Source organism: Hemibagrus wyckioides, unplaced genomic scaffold, assembly GCF_019097595.1.
Source record: "Hemibagrus wyckioides isolate EC202008001 unplaced genomic scaffold, SWU_Hwy_1.0 Contig27, whole genome shotgun sequence".
NCBI classification, from domain to species: domain Eukaryota; kingdom Metazoa; phylum Chordata; class Actinopteri; order Siluriformes; family Bagridae; genus Hemibagrus; species Hemibagrus wyckioides.
In genome coordinates, this window is record NW_026690788.1 from 223,024 (window position 1) to 230,454 (window position 7,431).

Below are 7,431 nucleotides of genomic sequence, written 5' to 3' on the forward strand. Positions count from 1 at the left end.
GAAGAGAAAAACCTTAACACCAAAAAAAATTGTTTTTTTAACTTACCAAATATGTGCAGAAATATAACTGAAAAAAATAATTGTTTCTCTTTCTCTCTCTCTCTCTCTCTCTCTCTCTCTCTCTCTCTCTCTTTCACACACACACACACACACACACAGCCATTTGCTCACCCATTCACACCTAGGGGCAATTTAACATTATCAATCAATCTACTTAGACTAGCATTATTTAGATATTACTTCAAACTTGTTGCAAAATATACACTAATAATATTAAAAATTAGATGATTGTTCAGTAAGTGGCAATATACAGTATCTCACAAAAGTGAGTACACCCCTCACATTTTTGTAAATATATGGCAACCTGTAGCTCTGGTGAACTCCATGCCCAAGAGGGTTAAGGCAGTGCTGGTAAATAATGGTGGCCACACAAAATATTGACACTTTGGGCCCAATTTGGACATTTCCACTTAGGGGTGTATTCACTTTTGTTGCCAACGGTTTAGACATTAATGGCTGTGTGTTGAGTTATTTTGAGGGGACAGCAAATTTACACTGTTATACAGGCTGTACACTCACTACTTTACATTGGAGCAGAGTGTCGTTTCTTCAGTGTTGTCACATGAAAAGATATAATAAAATATTTACAAAACTGTGAGGGGTGTACTCACTTTTGTGAGATACTGTATGTCCATGTGTCCATACAGCCCTAAAACATCAGGCATGTGTGGCTTGGGGTGCAGTCAGAATTCTAATTCATCCCAAAGTGTTCAGCGGGTTTGAGATCAGGGCTGTGTGCAGGTAACTCATTTTATTCCACACCAAACTTGTAATAAACATCTTCATTGAGCTGCTTATGAGTTATATAACTCATATTCTATTTATTCTTAACATCACACAGGCTAATTAATCATTAATTTATTATCTCCTTTCTGAAAAGATCAATGATAACTTACCTAATGAAAGCCACAGACACATGAATATAACAGTGAACATGATGAATGGTGTTAGTAAAATGACAATAGTCTGAGGTCTTTCTGTACTCTATTATATTAATATTTCAGAAGTTCATGTCTCCACAAAGTGTGACATTCTCCATCCCGCTCCCTGTATTCCAGAGATAGGCTCCAGGTTGGAGCTTTAATTTTCAGAGGTAATTACAGTGGGATTTGAACCTTCTTGGACCTCTGGAGAAACAAGCTTCCAAGTGAGAACCAAGCAGGCAGTGCAAGTTTCCATTAGATTTGTCCCAACCACTCTATTCCATGTAGAACCGGGGCTCGTCCGGGATTTGAACCCGGGACCTCTCGCACCCAAAGCGAGAATCATACCCCTAGACCAACGAGCCAGGTTGTCCCTGTTCAGCTTGATGTGCGCCAATGGAGGTTCACTGTACTCTGTAACTGTATGACCTTCCTGTTCATATGGACTGGGGTCCGAGTAAAAGGAACTCGGTTACACAAAGTCAAGTTAACAATAAAGCGAGGCTCCTGTGGGATTCGAACCTTTTTGGAATCCAGACGCTAAGTGTGAACCAAGTAAGCAGCTCTTGCCATTGGGCCAAATATGTCATTAATCTCGGTGGACATGAAGATCAAAATCAATTCTTGTAGAACAAGCTTGCTTTAGTGTCAGGTGGAGGATTCAGTATAGGTCAAGTTTACAGGATTGTAGCTTCTTTGCTGGAAACTGTACTGTTGCTCCAGTATAGCTTGGTGAATATTATGAGGCTTCAAGTAGTTTCTGTGATATTTGCAGTAAGTTTACAAATGATTCCAGTTGGTAATAAAATTGAATTAGCTGGTTGCTAAAGAAACTCAGGTGGCTGGTGGGGTATGGTTTGGTAAGAGTTCTTATTCTTAGTTATACATACTTTCAGGTATCCTGTAATTCTCAAAAATATATTAAAGACCCTGCAAAGACACACATGATGAACACATTAAATAGCATGCTCAGTAAAATAAACAAACAAACAAACAAACAAATAAATAAAAATAAATCAAATCAGCTGCTTGTCAAAAGAGTTGTACAATATCCACATTTTTATTCCTAGAACAGAATCAAATTCCAGCATGTGATCTTTACACTGTCATTAAGTAAATAAACCATCAAACCTGCCACTATTGTTTATGAGAACTGCACTTAATACTGCAGAGTGAGTGAACATGTGGCTTCTTCAAACACACACCTAACTTTTCTATCTGTATTTGGATTCACTTAGAATGTTTTGTCTATTCACTTCAAATAAAGTATTCATATATGGTTATATACATACATTTCTATTGGATCAATAATCAGAATGCTGATGTTATGCATAGCTTCCAGTCTTTTCATCTTATTGTGATTCTTTAACACTTTCATGTTTGAGGTCTCTGTAGGTTTTTGGACAGTGAAGTTGACTTTCCTGTCACTGTGGGCTGCAAGGCGCAGTAGTACAGTGCAGAGTCTGATACTGAAGCAGGCGAGATCTCCAAATCCACACGCTTCAGACTCTTATGAACTTTAGCAGACAAATGAGGATGAGGAGTATCACCTGTCTGATTCCCTCCCGATTCCGTCAACAGAACGAGGAATTCTGGTGCTGCATTGGAATATTGTCGATACCACTGTAGATTGTTCATAGAAACAGTGTATTTATAATCACAGGAGAGTGTAACTGCTTGCTCCTCTTTACCATAGACAGCAGAAGATGTTGGAGTAATGCTGTCCTGTGTGCTCTCACCTGAAGAGGACATTTATTTCAGAATATTATCATTTTATATTATACAGTATACATACAGTACATGCTTACAATCTAAAACACTCACACATGGAAACATTTCTTTACTAGTTATAAAACATTTAAACATGATATATGGGGATATATAAAATATAAGCTTACCTATGAACATGGTAAAAAACAGAAACATACAGAAAACCATCATGTTTTAATTTCCTCTGTTCTTCTGAAAGTTTCCTTTTTATGTTATTGTAAATGTCAAGTTTCCTTCTACTCTGTCTTCAGTGAAGCATCTAAGCATTTCTTGTGTACAAAGCCTCAACTGTAGCTTCCCTCTGTTTTAACCAATCAGAGTGCAGGATGTGCCACATTATGTAAAATACACACACATGTTCTAAAAGAATTTAATGAGCAAAAGATTCATATATTTAGTTCCTGTATTTCCTATTTCTATGAACTTAAACCTTTTCTAATCTACAAAATATATTGTTGCAATTACAAACAATTCTTATTGTGAAATTAAATTCTTCAGCAGATTTATAGTACACCCTTAAAGTCTAAACGAAACAGCAGAGGTACTGTAGTGATTGATAGGATTTTAAAAAATTCCCCATAAAATTATAATAATATAAAACCCCTAACAAGGTGGTGTTTGAGAGCATGTGCACAAATACATAAGCATCTTGTATTAAGCTCAAGATTCTGCAGTAATTCAAGTGTTTCAGTCGGACTGCACTCCACACACCATGTATCTGTGCTGTTGTGAAAATTTGCTGGTGTGCTTGTGATTATTGTCCTTTAATATGACCCAGTTTCAGCACAACATAAGCTCATGGACAGTCTTACATTTGTCTCAAGAATATTCTAATATAAAGTGGAGATCATCAATGTCCAAATGATTAAAAGTTTTCTAGAGCCTGTGGCTGCAAAACAACCGAATCCTCACCCCTCCACCAACATGACACTTGGTATGAGGTGTTTGTTGTGATAAACTCTGTTTGACCTTCACCAAACATGAAACTATGAATAATGATTAACCATCAGTCCAAAAAAATATTGTTCCCAAATTTGTTAAGATACTGCCATGTTTTTTGTAGAGAAAGGGCTTCTTCCTCCTCCATGAAAGCCATATGTGGAGGCAGGACTGAGGTGGAGCACAGGTTTGTGAATGGAAGGTGGTGCAGGGAAGAGTAAGTGCTGTTTCCACAGGTCAGGGTCGTAACACTTAAGACCTGGGAAATGCAACTGTGAATGGATTTTTGCTGATCCATTTAAAATTTGGCAGACATTGTACATCCATTTAACTGAAAATACAAATGTTAATACACAATTCCCATTTTCATTTCATTGTCACTCAATCTTGATGAATTTCATTATGATCAATAAAAGGAAAGCAAATTTGACTAACACTTTCCTTATTCATCCATTTTAACTTGTAACTATACAATGGAATTATGGTCTGGAGTGCTCACATGTTGTTCTGGATCTTAGTTCACATTTGGTAAAGTAACATACATTTATACACACAGGAATAATAAACACATGAAAGAATAAATAAATGTATGAATGGAAAAAAATTACAGGATATATAATTATAGGATATTGTTTGTACCAATAAAGCAGAATGTGCAATTCTGGTCCTAAAGTCCTGGGATCGTTGTGCAGACCTGTCAAGGGGAAAAAGAAGAGAGATATTTTAAAATGTGACAATTGAAATGTTACGAAATCAATTTATACTCATCTGTGGAGCGCTTGAGCAATGTAGGGACAAAATATGAACTGTAACAAAGTATGGAATGGGAACTTGTGCAATAAATTGTGTGTTTGTGTGTGTGTGTTGTGTTGGTGGGTACTGGGAAGGTGTAGAAGTAAGGGAAGGACATTGCCAAGAGCCTCTCCAAAGTCTTCACCATCTTCTTCTCGACATGCTGCCTGAGGAGATGCCTAACCGTGCTGGCTAAAGCTGGCGGGTCGGTGTAGAGCTCCAGGGGCTGAGAGAACAGTACCACAAAAAGGCCTGTAAGCTGATCCTATCAACAAATGACACAAACACAAATCCAGTGTAATGTCACTGTCTTAGAGACACAATGCTGACCATTTGTGTAACGTGGCATCAGAAGATATTTGAACACTTACAATAAGCACTGTGAAGTAGATCTTTGCTCCAGGCTCCCGAACGTCTACATCCCACTTGATGAGCGCAAGCAGGCGCTCCGAGAGTCCTCCCTGAAGCTTTAGGAAAGGGAGACGACAAGCTCCGTTAATGCCAGGGTTTAAAATATGGGAAAACAAAATGAAATAAAATAGATCCTGTTCTCAAACTACATTCAAGCATCGCTTTTAAATCTCCCGATAAGACGCTTACTGGCTGAGGCGTTAAGCCCTTCGTGAAGTATCCGCAGAGAAGCAGCTCGTAAAACACGTCCACGAGGTTGTAGTGGTAGGCCTGCAGAGAGCAGAAAAGTTACAAAAAGAAATTAACTTTACATAATGGAGTCCTAATGGAGTTCTCTATTATCAAAGTCTTTCAGATTTAAACAGCTGTCATGTTACACATGCATTCATAAGCTTACATAGGACCCGGAGAGCTCTGCTTTGATGGAGTCCCGATGAGAAGGAGTCCTCAGGAACCGAATCGGAGCCACGGAGGCCAGCTGTACGCCAACTGCATCCTGTTAAAACGTAAAAAACAAAAACATCTCTGTAATTCACTTATGGTGTTCTAGATGGCTACTTAATTTACACCTTAACACGAAGCAGGATGTAAGCCTAAACATGTCCTGTTCTCCAAAAAAGATGATGTACTGTACATTTCCTCCCGCCGCCCCATCATAAGTGCTTCTTCTCATCACAGTTTCATAATAACACATCTAACATTCTGTCACGTTCCTTACAGTAAAAACAGCTTGAGTAAAATAAAGGAAAGGTTTGTTTACCGGTTAAAAGGTTTGCATTACTCATTACGATATTTATCTTAATGATGCTACCAAGTTAATTATCCAGGCTTGCTAACAGTGTAGATAAACCAGTGTTTTTTTCACCCACACCCAGAAATAGAGGATATTTAAAAAAAAAGGGAGACATAAAAATACAAAAATTTCTTTTTTAACGCCGAAACGTTAATGAACCTGTGAGTTTGTAAACTAGTTAAGCTGAGAATAAACAGGCAAATATTAGCATTAGTTTGCATTATCTAGCATTAGCATTAGCTTGTGTAAATTCACCGTACATGGTGACTGATTAAAGTCTCAAAAACCTCCTGTCCCAGTCCATCATCCGAAATCTATCTAAATATTATACGGAATAATTATTAAAACCTTCACCCGAGTTCAGCAAGCTTTACACTCTATATGATATTGTGTAAATGAAATGATTAGCGAGGTTCGCTAGCTAGATAACATACATCTGTAACCAAGTCCTGTAATTTGCAGCAATCCTTTTACATTTCCCTGGACAAGCACACTCCACAACTCCTGACACTTTTCAGAGCTAAGGCATCGAAGGATGGTACCATTGGCAACCAGATGGCTAAAATATTAAAAGACTATCATGAACAAGTAAGTGGAATTCCCATTGAACATACTCAAGGGCTGTACAGGTTAAAAAAATTGTCACATTATCAATAATTAAAATCAGTTAAATATAATAATGATGAATGTTTTCAGTTGCCAGAAAAGACAAAAACATGAAGGCATTCTAAAACAGTAGTCTATACAAACAAAATAAATAAATTACACAAAGTAGTGTAGAATAACATGCAAGTAAGTGAATGATGACAATTTTTGTGTGTGGATGAACTAATCCTTAAAATGTGCTTGTGCTGTTATTAAACTGCCTAAAGGAATTTGCCTGTTATGTGGATTAGTAATAAAGTGCCAGGTAATAACTAGTGCTGTTACATGTTGTAGCTAGGTTTGCAGTGTTAGAATGTTGTCTCATCATTAATCATGTTAATAAATTCAAAATGTTGCTTAGTTGGGAATTAAAAGTATGGTCATTTTTTGTTTTGTCTTTAAGGATCAGGATGACATCAGTGTCATTGGAACTCTTGTCCTGGCTGGACTGCCGCTTTACTTGAAGGAAGACTCGTCAGATGTTTTCAAGACACACACGGTAAGGCTCATCAGGACTACTTTCTGAAACATTTTGATCTTTTTGTTGACATCGAAAAAAATACAGCTAGAGTAGCTGTACAGTTGATCATTTCAGTAATCTTAAAGGAAAGGTTTACTCAAATGATGATTATATAATTCATTTACTCACCCTCGTGTAATTCCATTAGATTTTTGTTAAAGGTACGTTTAAATCTTTTTCTCTCCTTTTGTCTGTCCAATTAAAGGCAATCTGTATTTTCAAGCTTCAAAAATTACTTTGATTTAGACTTTACTAAAATATTAACATGGTTCAACACACACATTAAATACATTATCTAAATATAATATCTAAATTTGATGTGCATTGTTTTCTGTATGTTTATATCATTGTCATATGTAAAGCTCATACTCCAAAGTCATGAACATGATCTGCACTATTTGCAGAGGCTTGTTATGTTGTAATTATAAGGTTTAGTTCATTCTAATGGGAACCACTGGTATTAATTTTGTTTTGCCTCTTTGTTTTTTTGTTTGTATGTCTTGATTGTCCTTGAAGATGACATGGTGATGTCTTCAAAATCCTGGGTCAGTGCTCTGATGCTGCTTTTTGGGCTGCTT

The 7,431-nt window shown here is 37.0% G+C and overlaps 1 non-coding gene across 1 annotated transcript; it reads right to left on the bottom strand.

The window, feature by feature from the left end:
• Positions 1–1,276: 1,276 nt before the first annotated feature.
• trnap-ugg (transfer RNA proline (anticodon UGG)) lies at positions 1,277–1,348 on the bottom strand. The gene has a single exon. It is a non-coding gene; the product is annotated as a tRNA-Pro (tRNA).
• Positions 1,349–7,431: the final 6,083 nt, after the last annotated feature.